This window comes from Lissotriton helveticus, chromosome 6, assembly GCF_964261635.1.
Source record: "Lissotriton helveticus chromosome 6, aLisHel1.1, whole genome shotgun sequence".
NCBI lineage: Eukaryota > Metazoa > Chordata > Amphibia > Caudata > Salamandridae > Lissotriton > Lissotriton helveticus.
Window position 1 is genome coordinate 1,336,943,081 of NC_136067.1, and position 15,449 is coordinate 1,336,958,529.

The window sequence follows — 15,449 nt, forward strand, 5'->3', positions numbered from 1 at the left end:
GGCTTGTTTCTGAAAAAAATATTGCCAGAACTTTATTGACAAAAGTATAGGTTGTATACACGAGATATTTCTGAATTAGCATTTTAAAAACCAATGAAATTCACTGAAAAAACCATAGGTTTTACACACGTTATAGTTAGGAAGTAGCATTTACAAAACCTATGAAATTCACTGAAAAAAAAATAGGTTTGACACCAGTTATAGTTAGCTGGAAATTTTACTGATATAAAACCAATGAAATTCCACGTTATAGTTAGTTGGACTCACTATAACTTGCGCGTGTAATGCACTGCTGATGACGTCACATATTACATCACTCATGACATCACTGATGACACCATCCAGTGAATGTGTGTCTTTCTGAAAAATAAATATGTGTTATATATGTATATATTATTGAATATCTTAGTGAATACATATATTAGTGAGTAATGCTTAAATATTTAAATATATGTATTAGTGTTTCACTTTGTGTATAAGTGGCTGCATGGGTTGATGAGTAGGTACATGTGTATGTATATAGGTGATTAGATGTTTTTCTTAGTATCAGTATGAGTGTTTGCATGCTTTGGTGGGAGTATTACTTAGTACATAGATGCAAGAATGACTGAGTCTCTGTTTGTATGTGTTTTTGAAGACAGCATATGTGCAGGACTGTATGGGTGGATGAGTGTGTATATGTCTGTGTTAGTGAGTGAATGACTGTCTTATTAGTGTCTTTATTAGTAACTACATATGTTTTAATCTAGTATATGTGAATATTGATGTATATAAGTGAGTATATGTGAGAGTGAGGGATTGTAAGAGTTCCTGTTTAAATTAGTATGTGTTTCTATAAGTGATTTTTTAAGAGAGTAAGTATGTGTAAGTTTCCTTAGAAGTAAAGTGGTAGTGTGTGTATAGCTGTTTATGCAAATAAATGGATGTTCAATAGTTTATTTGCATGTGTGAGTATGTGTGTGAATAACTTTTGGATGACTGTCGGTGTGTAACAGGATGTGTAGGTGTATCACTACATATGATTAGTGAATATATGTATGAGTGACTATATAGAACTGTTGGTGAATTAGTGCATGTGTATATAGATGGTGGAATTATTGAATTGGTTGTTGTAACTGGTATGGGTATCTCCATTTTTTTGAAAATTTTAGTTTCTATTTTTGAATATGTGTTTCAAGGGTTAGATTACAGTGAAAGGAGGTCTGTCACTGTGTCACAAGGATGGTGTCATCAGTGATGTCATGAGTGATGTAATATGTGACGTCATCAGCAGTGCATTACACGCGCAAGTTATAGTGAGTCCAACTAACTATAACGTGGAATTTCATTGGTTTTATATCAGTAAAATTTCCAGCTAACTATAACTGGTGTCAAACCTATGGTTTTTTCAGTGAATATATATATATATGTAACGTGGGCTAGAAGGAGACTCTGATGAGGTTGTGGATTGGGTAACAAAGTCTATTTATTTGTACTCCTGACACCAAACGAAAACAAGGAATTCACAGGGAACCCGGTATGACATCAGTCTATACACAGTCTCTATCCAGGGGGGTTGTGGGATACGTAGTTCACTGTTTCTTTCTGAGGTCGGGTAAGTGTACAGGGATGTCGTCTGCTGGACCGGGTCTCGTTGTGTTCCAGACCGAGGTAAACCAAAAGAAAGAAAGAAAAAAAAGAACCATCAGGAAGGCATTCTTCTTCCGTATTTATGACGCGGGATGCAGGGGGAAGTGAAGGGAGATCACCACCGTCACCACTGTGTAGCGCGCGGTCCTAGCGAGTGGGTCTAGCGTTATTATGCTTCCTTACTCGTACCTCGCCCAACCTTCCCCGGCACCCAGGCCCCTCCTGGCAGTAACCCGAGGTGCCCCGTTCCTTGTGAAGCCACGACCCTTCTCCTGGGCTGTGGCAGGCTTCAGCGTAGTGCCAACTAGGGTCTGGCTGCCCTTCTCCTCGTTCGTCCGTGCTCACGTCCTGCTACGAAGGCTCTCCGATAACGGCTGGCTCCGTCCCCCCTTCCGGCGCGTTCTCCCACGGCGGCACCTCAAAGGTCGTTACCAACGGCTGTTCCTTCCAGGCAGGTCCTGACGAACGACGGTCTTTCTCGGCGTCTTCCTTTTGCAGAAACCCCGTACCAAGTGGTCCGATCAGCTGACCAGTCCGGGCAGAAAAGTTAAAGGGGTCGTACTCCTTCTGAAAACATAGAACAGGAGAACAGTGAGGGGAAAAGCGCCCCGACTGGGCATCCACAGAGTCCATGTCCTCACACAATATATATATATATATATTTTTTTTTAATATATATATTCACTGAAAAAACGATAGGTTTCAGCCACGTTATAGTTAAAAATTAGCATTTCAAAAACCTTAGAAATTCACTGAAAAAAACAGCGTTATAGTTAAAAATTAGCATTTAAAAAACCTTAGAAATTTACTGAAAAACCATAGGTTTCACACATGTTATAGTTAGCTGGACATTTCAGTCATACAAAACCATTGAAATTCCCCCGTTATAGTTAACTATAACTCGCGCGCCCGCAATGCACTGCTGATGACGTCACATATTACATCACTCATGACATGGTCAGTGACATCACTCATGGCATCACTGATGACATCTCAAATGACATCACGGATGACATCACTGATGACATTATCCTTGTGAAAGAGTGACAGACCTCCTCTCAGCGTAATTGCGTAATATAACCCTTGATACACACATTCAAAAATAGAAACTAAAATTTTCAAAAAAAATTGAAATACCAATTCCAGTTACAACAACCTATTCAGTAATTCTAAAATCTACATACACATCCAGTCATTCACTAACACTTCTATATAGGTACTCATACATGTACTCACTCATCATATGTACTCATACACCTATACATCTTATTACACACCGACACTCATCTATAAAGTTACTCACACACAAACTCACACATGCAAATAAACCATGAAACATCGATTTACTTGCATATACAGCTATACACCCATGGCTACACTTACTTCTACAGAACCGTACACATACTTACTCTCTTAAACAATCACTTATAGAAACACATACTTATTTATACAGGAACTCTTACAATCTCTTGCTCTCACATATACTCACTTATTTACATCACTTATATACATCAATACTCACATATACTAGTTTAAAACATATGTAGTTACTCATAAAGATACAATTGAGACAGTGATTCACTCACTACCACACCCATACACACACTCATCCACCCATACAGTCCTGCACACATGCTGTCTTCAAAACACATACAAACAGTGAGTCACCCATTCATGCATCTATGCGGTAAGTAATATCCCCCACCAAACCATACAGACACTCATACTGATACTCTAAAAACCAACTAATAACCCATATCGACACTCATGTAGCTAGTCACCAACCCATGCAGCCACTTATACACAAAGTGAGACACTGATACAGATATTTACATATTTAAACATTACTCGCTAATACATGTATTCACTAAGATACACTTAATAAGTGAGTTATACAATCATTTTTACAAAAAAACATCCATTTAGACACTTATTTACACATTTATTCTTCCATCGACCTTTAGATATACATATATAAAAAATATTTATTTTTCAGAAAGACACACATTCACGGGATGATGTAATCAGTGATGTCATCAGTGATGTCATTTGAGACGTCATCAGTGATGCCATGAGTGATGTCACTGACCATGTCATGAGTGATGTAATATGTGACGCCATCACCAGCAGAACATTGTGGGTGCGAGAGTTATAGTTAACTATAACGGGGGAATTTCAATGGTTTTGTATGAGTGAAATGTCCAGCTAACTATAACATGTGTGAAACCTATGGTTTTTCATTGAATTTCTAAGGTTTTGAAAATGCTAATTTTGAACTATAATGTGTGCGAAACCTATGGTTTTTTTCAGTGAATTTCTAAGGTTTTTTTAAATGCTAATTTTTAACTATAACGTGGCTGAAACCTATGTTGTTTTCAGTGAATTTCAAAGGTTTTGTAAATTATCATTTTTAAATGTATTAATTGTTATATTTTTTTATACTTATTTACTACATTATTTTAAATTATTTATTTTTAGATATGTTTTTTTAAATTACATTACATATTTTTTATATGAATTGAAAAATAAATGTTTTTAAAAATATTTAAATTGTAATATATAATTTTTTAATATTATTTTAATTTATATATATTTTATATAGCAGGCAATGATATCCTTTGGAAGAAAATTCAAGTTACTGGTAAGTACAGTTAAATTTACTTTTCAGGAACAGTAGTGAGCTGAAAGATGAAGGTCTCTCCTGAAAACAGGTGAGTAAATTGGAATTCATAGTTCGGCTGATTTTTGAGGAATTTTTTAAAGTTCCAAAACTTCACAATTAGAAAAATGTTCAAGTGAAACATGTCAATGTTACACTACGGAAGGAAATTCAAGTTACTGTAACTACTATTAGAATTATTTTTCAGTATCAGTAGAGGGCTAAAAGATGCAGCAATGAGGTCTCTCCCAATAACAGGTGAGTAAATCGGAATTCGTAGTTCGGCTGATTTTAGAGGAATTTTTTAAAGTTCCAAAACTCCACACTTAGAACAATTTCCAAGTGAAACATGTCAATGTTTGCCTATGGAAGGAAATTCAAGTTACTGTAACTACGGTTAGAATTACTTTTCAGGATCAATAGTGGGATGAAAGATGCAGCAATGAGGTCTCTCCTGATAACAGGTGAGTAAATCAGAATTCGTAGTTCGGCTGACTTTTGAGGAATAATTTAAAGTTCCAAAACTCCACACTGTGAACAATTTTCAAGTGAAACCAGTCAATGTTAACCTATGGAAGGAAATTCAAGTTACTGTAAGTATGGTTATAATAACTTTTCAGGATCAGTAGTGGGCTGAAAGATCCAGCACTGATGTCTCTCGTGATAACAGGTGAGTAAATCGGAATTCGTACTTCGGCTGATTTTAGAGGAATATTTCACTCAATAGTGAAGGAAGGGGGCGGGGCTGAGGAGACATGTGTGCAAACACGCCTTGAGGTGCGTTTTAGGTTAGGGGAATATATTCCTCTTCAATCCTGAGGTCATCTGTGAGCCAACTAGCCCATCATGTACCTCCAGTTTGAGCCAGGGAGCTGCGTTGCAGAGAGGTGTTCAGAGGGCACGCCACCTTTTTACAACACTCTGCAACACAGCTCCGTGACACTTACTAGAGGTACCCGTTGGACTAGTTGGCTCCTAGGGGACCTCTGGATTGAAGAGGAATATATTCCCCAAGCTAAAACGCGCCACAGGGCGTGTTTGCACACATGTCACCTCAAGCTCCGTCCCCTACCTTCACCACTGTCCAAACATGCCCCGTAACGCATTCTGAGTTGGGGGATTAAGTCCCCTTGCATACTGGGGGTCCCTGGGGGCCAACTAGCACACCAGAAGCCTCCAGTATGCGAGGGGATTTACTTCCCCCTCTGCAAACGTGCAAGGCCCCCCTCCCGTGGCCAATTCAAGCCCTGGGGACCCTTTTTATTTATTTTTATACTGGAGGGGGCTTCATAGCCCCTCCCCTATGCCCCATTTAGGCACCGGGGACCTCATCCCCCGGGGCCTTACTTTTTCTTTTTGAGAGAGGCGGGCCGCGTGGCCCCCCTCCCAGGCCACTTCTGGCCCCGGGGACCCCATCCCCCGGGGCCTGGCCCTCCTCATTGAGGGCCGTGGGGGGGTCCCCAAGCCCCCCACGGTGCCTGCCAGCTCCCCGCATCCTGCGGGTGCCGGCATTGCTTTTCTGTATGGGGAGCAGCTAACATGCTGCTCCCCGTACAGAAAAGCAATCGGCTTTGATTTTTGAAAGAGAGAGCTGGTAGGGTGGGAGCCGCAAGGCTCCAGCCCTACCACAGCAAACAGCAGTGTCCTGGGGGTGGGCACTCCGGGACACTGCAGGAGCCGGCCCTAGGGGGTGGAGGTCCCCTGGGCCATCAAGGGCTCCAGGAGGGGGGCTGCGGGGCCCCCCTCCCAACATCAACAAAGCCCCGGGGGTGGTGGTCCCTGGGGCTGGGGGGTCCATCACGGACCCCCCATTTGCATATTAGTGCCCCGGGGCGGTGGCGGTCCCTGGGGCGTGTGGGGGCTTGAGCCCCCACACAGGTTTTTTTTGTTAAAAATAAATCCCCGGGAAGTGGCAGTCCCCTGGGCTGCGGAGGGGCCATGAGCCCCCCGCATATTTTTGAACAAAGCTCCGGGGGGTGGCGGTCCCCGGGGCTCGGTGAGCCTTAGAGGCCCCCCATCATTACTGTCTTTGCCCCGGGCGGTGGTGGACCCCGGGGCTGCGGGGGGCGGTGTGCCCCCCAGCTACTATAATAACTTTGCCCCAGGGGTTGACGGTCCCCTGGGCAGTGTGGGGGGGGATTGGCCCCCCCCACACTTTTTTTAAATATGCCCCCGGGATTTAGTCCCCCCGGGGGCTAATTTTAAAAAAAAAGCACACAGGGGTATTTTTTCTCACGGAGTTTCGCACCGTACGCGGACCCCATGATTTTATTTAAAAACAATTATTTTTTGTGGCCTTGGGGGTCCTTGTGGGACCCCCTGAGCAGGCCTAGGGGGTCAGGGTGTGTCTACCCTGCCCCCTTTCTGTGTTTTCCACATTTGTTTTCAGCTTTCTTGTGCCTCGGTTCTACAGAGGCACAAGATGGCTGCCAACACTTCCTGGTTTGGAGTGTTGACAGACAGTTGACATCCAATCAGCATGGAGTTCGTGCTCGGGAAGGTACGCGTACAGTAACACCTCCTATATATAGTTTTGATTTTACTTTTGATTTTCTCAGGAACTACTGAACGGATTTCCACCATTTAAAAAAAGGCCCATCTGCGAACAGAACTCACCTTTTTGCCAAATTTGGTGTAATTCCGTTCAGCCGTTCGGGCTGTAGCCCCGGCTAAAGGTCCCTATGGGAAATTGCATGGGGAAAACACATTTTGGGACCTCCCTTTTTTCTCAGCCCCCTCTTAACGAATCACCCCCAAACATTCAGGGAAGGAGCGGAGCAGAGCAGGCCATTTTCTTGGTGAAAATTGCAAAGATTCGTCCACCCGCGCCAAAGTTATTCTAAATAGAATGTTGCGGATTTCCTATGGAAACTAGGTTTTAACTATAACTACCTACTGGCGACCGCCAGTAGGTTATATATATATATATATATATATATATATATATATAAAAGCAATGCGCTCCAGCACTTTAGGAGGGCTTCACCACGGCATTCGACCACCTCATCAAGTGTCCAGAAATACTGCACTAGTGAGGACTGAGGAGAGATGACCACATCTTGGACTGCCAGCGCGACATTCTGGAATAATGTGCAACTTCGAAGCCCACCCTCCGCCTTTTATTATAAGGATTAAAATAAAGGACTGAATTTTATACACTATGACATGCCGCCTACTTAAGGAACATAACCCAATCACCTGAAAGGACTTCAGTAACCAGCATGCCTGGGGACTCGACCTTGATGTTAACCACACCCACTTAGGGCGTAAACGATTCAAATAAATGGCGTTTGAATCACGAAGGTGACTAAGGTGTGCACTTGTGTTTTGTCCATGAAGAAGGGGCGTTTCCAGCCCCGAAACGCATCGGACTTTTGCAATAATTGGAGGGAGGTGAGGAAGTTGCCTGGGAGCTAACTTACAGACCGGATGGTCGAATGCCGTGGTGAAGCCCTCCTAAAGCGCCGGAGCGAATTGCTTTTCTATATATATATATGTATATATATATATATATATATCACCTCCAAACCCGCTTTCATTAAAAATATATATATATTACCTACTGGCGGTCGCCAGTAGGTAGTTATAGTTAGGACCTAGCTACCATAGGAAATCCGCAACATTCTATTGGGAATAACTCTGACGCCGGTTGAGGAATTTGTGTGTCATTTTCCAAAATTTTGGCCAGCTCCGCTCCTTCCCTGTAAGTTTCAGGGGGATTCGTGAAGTGGGGGCTGAGAAAAAAGGGGGGTCCCAAAACATGTTTTCCCGATGTTAATTTCCATAGGACGGTCTGACAAGTCTACAGCCCGAACCGCTGAATGGAATTACGCCAAACTTGGCAAAATTGTAGGGACTGGTACGCAGGTGTGCCTTTGCTATATTTGGGAAAATTGCTCCAGTGGTTTTTTCGAAAATTAACTTCAAAAACACATATATATCTATAGGCGCGCTCCGAGCGCTCACCGGTACGTGTACCGGGGAGCGCACCCGGCACGCTACGGGAGTGCGCGAGCGGAAAGCTGATTGGCTATCGGGTGTCTGTCAACATTCCAAACAGTCCGGAGAGTCCGCCATCTTGTGTCTCGGTAGAATCGAGGCACAAGAGGTGAAAAAGAAAGGGGGAAATAATTAAAAGGGGGCAGAGTAGACACCCCTGACCCCCTAGGTTTTCTGAGGGGGGCCTAGAAGGACCCTGAAGGGCAAAAAAACTTTTTTTGTTTTTTTTTAATTTTCGCGGGGTAAGCGCTGGGTGCGTTCTCATGTACGCTCTCCGGTATGCGCACCCTGAGTGCACAACAGGGTAAAACAGTGAAAGAAAATAGTTTAAAAAAAGAATTAGGGTGAGGGGCACTCTACCCTGCTCTCTTTTCAAGTTTTGAAGTATTACATTTGTAGGAAGGTGGATACCTGACTATGGTTACCCCAGATTTTTTGCCTTGTGTTTAGCTGGTTTTCGACTTAGTAGGCCTGGGATCCTGCTAATCAGGGCCCCAGGCTATCTGCTCTCTCTTTAAATGGACTCCATGTACTATAGGTACATCACCAATTTGGTACTGGACACCTTATCAGCCCCTGTACAGTGCAATATAGGTGCCCAGGGCATAGGTGCATCCAAGGCCTACCAGGGGCTGCAGCATATCTTTTGCCACCCCTGGCTGGTACTTAAATCGACACAGCTGGCTGTTCACACAGCTGGGGCAAGGTGGTGTACTCACCCCTTGCTTAGATATAGTATACCTATGTCTAAACCTATATCTGGACACATAGACACCTATAAGTCACTCCTATGGCAGGCCTTTACAATCTTGGAGGCAGAGTGCTTGGTTTTATGTGAGATGGTTCTCTAGCATGAGCTGAGCCTGTATGCAGTATTGGAACCATTTCCTTAATGCTGTTTCAGTGATACTGCCATACCATATACTCTTAAGTGCATTATAATCCTTGCGGTTAATGCTAACTTTGGTTTGGCTTGTTCAAAACATGTCGTGTTTGGTGTCATACACTTTCGAATACTACCCCCTCGCCAGTCCTGGTGATGGGGATAGCATCCCAACCTTCTAGAGGAAGAAGACATGTAACTTTACTGAAAACGCGGTTAATCCTAACCAAAGCCCCAGCATCACAAAATGGACGCTGCTGCCACAGACACATGTCTGGCCTCCTGCTGCTGACCGAAACTTGGCAGAGGATGCCTGGACAAAGGGTTTCCTGTCACAGGGAGGTGTCACACCACAACAGACAGGAGATAGTGGATTGTAGCAGGGAGGGTTGAAAGAAACTAGACACTGCCTGGGGCGCACAAGGTGTCCCTGGCAGATTCCAGTCAAACCGGTTCTGGGGCCATCCAGCCCCAGTCCTGGCGTGAAACTGGACAAAGGGAAAGGGGTGTAACCACCCCCTTCCTGGTCCCACCCATAGGAGGGACCTAGCAGGTAATCCAGACCCTTGATTTGGAATAAAGGTAGGAGCTGTGCAGATGCACATCAGATTAACCTGACTGAAACTTATGAAACGAAACTCTGGACCCTTCGACATCCCACTCGACGTGGAAGACTGAAGAATCTCCCTTGTGGTCAAGGAGTGACTACCCTGTGCAAACAGGCACCATCCAGCACCTCGACAATTGCTTTGTTGCAGTTCCCGCCGGAACTCAAGCGACAGAGATCGACAAGACCCAGCGTGCCTGCCTTCTAACAGCCCGATCCACAGTCCCTGTAGAGCTGAGACCCGTGGAGGCGACCTGAAGCGTGGGGCCGGCCATCTTGGAAAAACTATGAAGCGCTGACCGTGCAGCATCCGAGGCTCCCTCGAAGCTGTGCATTGGAGTTTGAGAAGCTCCAGCCCGAGCAGCTTTTGCACCGAAGCTCACCCCTCCACACTCCTCGAGTGCTGCGTGGGGCCCTTTTGCATTTTCCTGCTTAACGTGTTGGTCCGGTCGCTTGCCCGTTGGCTAGTGGCCCCAGTACCAACGAACCTTTGAATTTGCTCTGCTAGTCTGGTTGCTCCAGACTGGCCCTCGCTCCCCTAAAGAGGAGCACCCGCTCAGACCTTGCTGGCCCGAGTAAGAAGCCATCTTTGAATCCTGCGTGGGTTGCATTTTCCAAGGCCTGTTGACTCCGATCTTGAAGCCGACACCGCCGACAGCGAGAGCCTTTGTGGGACAGTTTGTGATTCCTTCCAGGACATCCTCGGTGCCCCAGAGACCACGTGGCAGCGGAGACAAGCTTCACGACAAGCACCTGATTGCGCCCGACATTGCCTGGTTCCTTCCTGGTTCCTTCCTGGTCACTGGCTAGTGACCCAGACTCTGTCCCCTCTGCTTTCAGGTACTCTACATCTTCGATCCACCTTTGGATCACACCGGCCACTTCTCTTCTGGACGCCTGCAGCATCTTCATCTCCAGGCACCGTAGATCTTCGTGACGAAACCTGACACATTTTGCACCTGTGCACCCGCTTCCTGTGGGTGAGGTAACTCTTGAACGCCGGTGCTCCTGTAGTGGTTTACACCTCTAGTGTCTAAGTCTAAAGTTTTGTCCCTCTAGTCCAGTCGGAAGACTCTTAAAACTGTAACTCGATAACTTTTACGCACCATTGACTTTGCATTGGTGCATGCGTGTGCTTTCTGCACTGCACCTGAATCCCGCGGGCTACTCCCGTCCTAACTGCTGTTAGTCAAGTGTAGTCCCAGCGATTCTCAAGGCCCTAGGCCTTACCCCTGATCTATTAGTGATTGTTATACCACTTTTTTTATATATGGTTTGAGTGGCCACCGGCCTCATCCATAACTGTGCAACTTGTATATGTTATACTGTGCTTTTGTTTAAACGCTTGTGCTTCATTGCTCATAAAGAGTAGTGGGGATTATTCTGAGAATAAATACATATATTTTTATAATATATAACTTGTGTGGTGTCCTTTCATTTGATATTACAGGATTGCATATGGTAAAACAGCTGGCTTCACATGTCCTCTTGAGTTAAGCCTTTAGGCTGCTTAGTCCATACTACCTCTAGGATAGCTTGTCTATAAGGTTGACTTACAACCATCACCATAAGGGATTGTTTGGACTGATACAAGGTGCCCACAGAACTGTGGACATCATACATCAGGCCAACTTCTCACAACATTTCACTCTTTTCTGAAACTACGCAAAATGGCGGCGATAGGGTGTATCAGAGACAGATAGTGAGAGAAAGGAGGCAGGAGATGAAGAAGAGATGTCAAATATACATTGGTAAAAATACAGTGGGAGAAGGGCAGTAAATATGAGTAAACTTACTATGTAACATAAAAAGTTTGCACTCTATAGTATACGTATTTCATTATACTACAATCACTTCGCTTTTACCTTATAAATTAGAAATAAAAATGAATAATATGTCAACTAATTTTTAATTTGTAATTAATAATTTATTGTTCAGATTTCTCATAATTTAATAAAACTTGTAGCATGTCCTCATCTGGTATTTCATCTTCATTCATATATTTAATCTCCTCATGAAAATTGTTCATTGATGTTTCATCCAAACATTCAATAAATTCTTCACCTAGAGATTGATTCAAAAAATCTTTTAAGTCATCTTCTCTTTGTGATGAAATGGTGGTTTCAATATCCATGACATTTTCATTTTCAAGATATGTTGTTGTAATTTCAAAAGAAATTTCCTTGCTGTCCTCCATTTTAATTTCAAATTTCTTGCTGTAAATTGCAGAAAAAAGTAATCACTTTCAATTATCGTTTTAGTAATACATAACATAAAAGTAGTTTAATGAAGTATTTAGTTCTTTAAAATTAATTGGGCTGTGTATAGTATCAGATAGGAACTAGAAATATAAAGCACTGCATGTGATGAAGCCAATCTTAAACAATAATTATAACAGAAGGACTGTAAAGCACTAATGGAAAACATTTTCCAAATTATCATAAAGTGTACAACATAGTTCCCCTTACAAATTAACAACTCACCTTTTTGAATGTAGAAGAGTTAGTACTTTTTTATTCTAAGTCCAGCAATTGAGCACCCAAATTTTCTCTCAAAAGTACCTCAGACTGGGGTATCACAAAATGGCCGTGTTTTCCTCTCATTTAAGATATATACATAACCAATCAAACTTCATCACACACAAATACCAAACTAAAGTAATATTTTGATTGGTTCTAAATTTCAATACTTTCAAATGTGTTTTCCCCATGCAATTTTCCATAGGACATTTAGACATGGCTACAGCCTGAACGGATGAATGGAATTACACCAAAGTTGGCAAAATGATAGGTACTGGTATGTAGTAGGGCCTTTTCTATATTTCTTTGAAATTGCTCCAGTGGCTTTTATGAAAGGCAACTTCAAAAAAAAAATATATCAATAGGCGCACTTCGAGAGCTTACCGGTACGCGTACTGGGGAGCGCACCCGGCGCGCTACGGGAGTGCGCGAGCGGAAAGCTGATTGGCTGTATGATGTCTGTCAACATTCTTAACAGTTCGGACAGTCCGCCATCTTGTGTCTCTGGAAAATCGAGACACCTAAGGTAAAAACAAAAGGGGGAAATGATTAAAAGGGGGCAGGGTAGACACCCCCTAACCCCCTAGGTTTTTTGAGGGAGGCTTAGAAGGACCCTGAAGGGCCCAAAAACTTTTTTTTTTTTTTATTTGCGGGGTAAGCGCTGGGTGCGTTCCCGGGTACGCTCTCCTGTACGCGCACCCTGAGCGCACCACGGGAGAAAATAATGCAAGAAAATAGAGTAAAAAAATAATTTAGAGTGCTTAGAGGTAGGGTAGCTCTGAAAAGAGCTGTTGTGTTATGTGGGTGTTTTTTGTACCTACAAGTAGGTACCAATACAGAGTCTTATATTCAAGAGGAAAACTCTATTCCCCTCATCTGTAAAATGCACACCATCTCTCCTATACATGCCTTGCATGTTGTAACGCAAGTTGTTGTGGTAAATGGAACCCATACCATAGTCTCTGAGGAAAGCAGAAACAGATTTATTCACATGTTTCCTTGCTTTCTCAATCTGTGGACAAAATTGGTTGGACCAGTTCCATTTTTGCCTTTGGCAAATATTAGAAAATACCAAGGCAGTTTTTGGAAAAAGTGACATCAATTGCCCAAAGATGTCCTTTAAAAGCATTTCCAGACCTACCCCAGTCAAAGTGCCCAAGTCATTGCCACCACCGTGCACAATTATAAGGTCAGGGTGTGGTAAATGCATAAAGGATTTTACCAGTGGTATCAATTGGTGACTTCTCAATCCTCTTTGTCCAATCCATACAATGTCCATATTTGGTAAATCAAGGTTGTAAATACCTCTGTTAGCTGCGTATTTTTGACTCCAGTGGACATAGCTATGACCCACAAACCAGACTTTTGGCATTTTGAAGGTAGATGTGCTTCTAGTCAGATGAGTTGTGGAAATGAAATGGCAGTTTGATTATGAAAAACGTGGTTGAGAATCAGTGCAGTTGAAAAACCAGAAATGATTGGTGCTTTCTTAAAAATCTCCACTGAAAAATAGGGTGCATGCTTTTTTTTGTAAAAACTCATTTCAATGGTTGAGAAAAAGTCATTTAAAGAAACATTGCAGTTGATTAGCTAGTAGATTGAAAGGTCAAACACCCTTGATGGATTCTTTTGCAACATAGTATGATGAACTTGTGAACTGGGTTCTGGGTTAGGAGGGAGTTACCATGGTTACAGGGTGAATGAGCACTGGGGGATGGGTGAATGTTATGTGAGTTTCAAAGTCTTGAAATGTACAACCAAATAAAATGTGCAGTTTGGTTTTGAATTTGTGTGGGAACAATTTTGATTGGTTAGGTACAAGAATATGGTTCTGAAATGAGAAAGAAACTGTGCCCTTATTCTGAGGCTCAAGTGAAAGAAGCATTATTCAGAGATTCTGCTTAAGAATATCTGTTGATTGTGACTGACACTGTTTTACATCTTCCAAAGCATTCTTAAAGGTGAGTAATGATTCTTTTAAAAAAGATAGAGAGCTTAAAGATTTTTGACAAGTATCACAGTGAGTGTCTGTGTGAATTAAGGAATTATTTTTTTACCTTTTTCCATAATGTTAGCTGTGTGTGCTTAAAGTTTGTATCTTTTAGTTTATAAGGTAGACTTCTTTTTAAATTGTTTTTTATGCTTGGATTCAATGCTGGTATAGAGATAGTGTAATGGTTTCATTGGACTTGTAAATATACTCCTTTTTTAGAAGCGCCTTGTGCAACCTTTAACATGGGTGGAAGCAGTGAATGTATGGAGAGGGATAGGAATAACAGATAGAAAACCATATGAAATGGTGTGGGAGATGCATAAAGTATTTCAGTAATGGCATCAATTGAGATGGAATATAAGATAAAGAGGGGCATATTTACAAGACCCTTGCGCAATGTTTAACATGGATGCAAGCAGAAAATGCATGCAGAGTAATAAAATTGGCACCCGGACAAGAATATGAAATGCCGTGAGAGATGCTTAAAGGGTTTTTCTAATGGCATAAATTGAGATAGAATATACAAAAAAAGAGAGGCATATTTACAAGCCCCTTGTGCAATGTTTGACATTAATGCTGGTGTAGAGATAGTGTAATGGTTTAATTGGCATATTTACAAGCCGCTTGCGCAATGTTTGACATTAATGCTGGTATAGAGATAGTGTAATGGTTTCATTGGCATATTTACAAGCTGCTTGCGCAATGTTTGACATTAATGCTTGTACAGAGATAGTGTAATGGTTTCATTGGCATATTTATAAGCCACTTGTGCAATGTTTGACATTAATGCTGGTACAGAGATAGTGTCATGGTTTCATTGGCATATTTACAAGCCGCTTGCACAATGTTTGACATTAATGCTGGTATAGAGATAGTGTAATGGTTTCATTGGCATATTTACAAGCCCCTTGTGCAATGTTTGACATTAATGCTGGTACAGAGATAGTGTAATGGTTTCATTGGCATATTTACAAACCCCTTGCGCAATCTTTGACATTATTGCTGGTACAGAGATAGTGTAATGGTTTCATTGGCATATTTACAAGCCCCCTGCGCAATGTTTGACATTATTGCTGGTATAGAGATAGTGTAATGGTTTCATTGGCATATTTACAAGCCGCTTGCGCAATGTTTGACATTCATGCTAGTATAGAGATAGT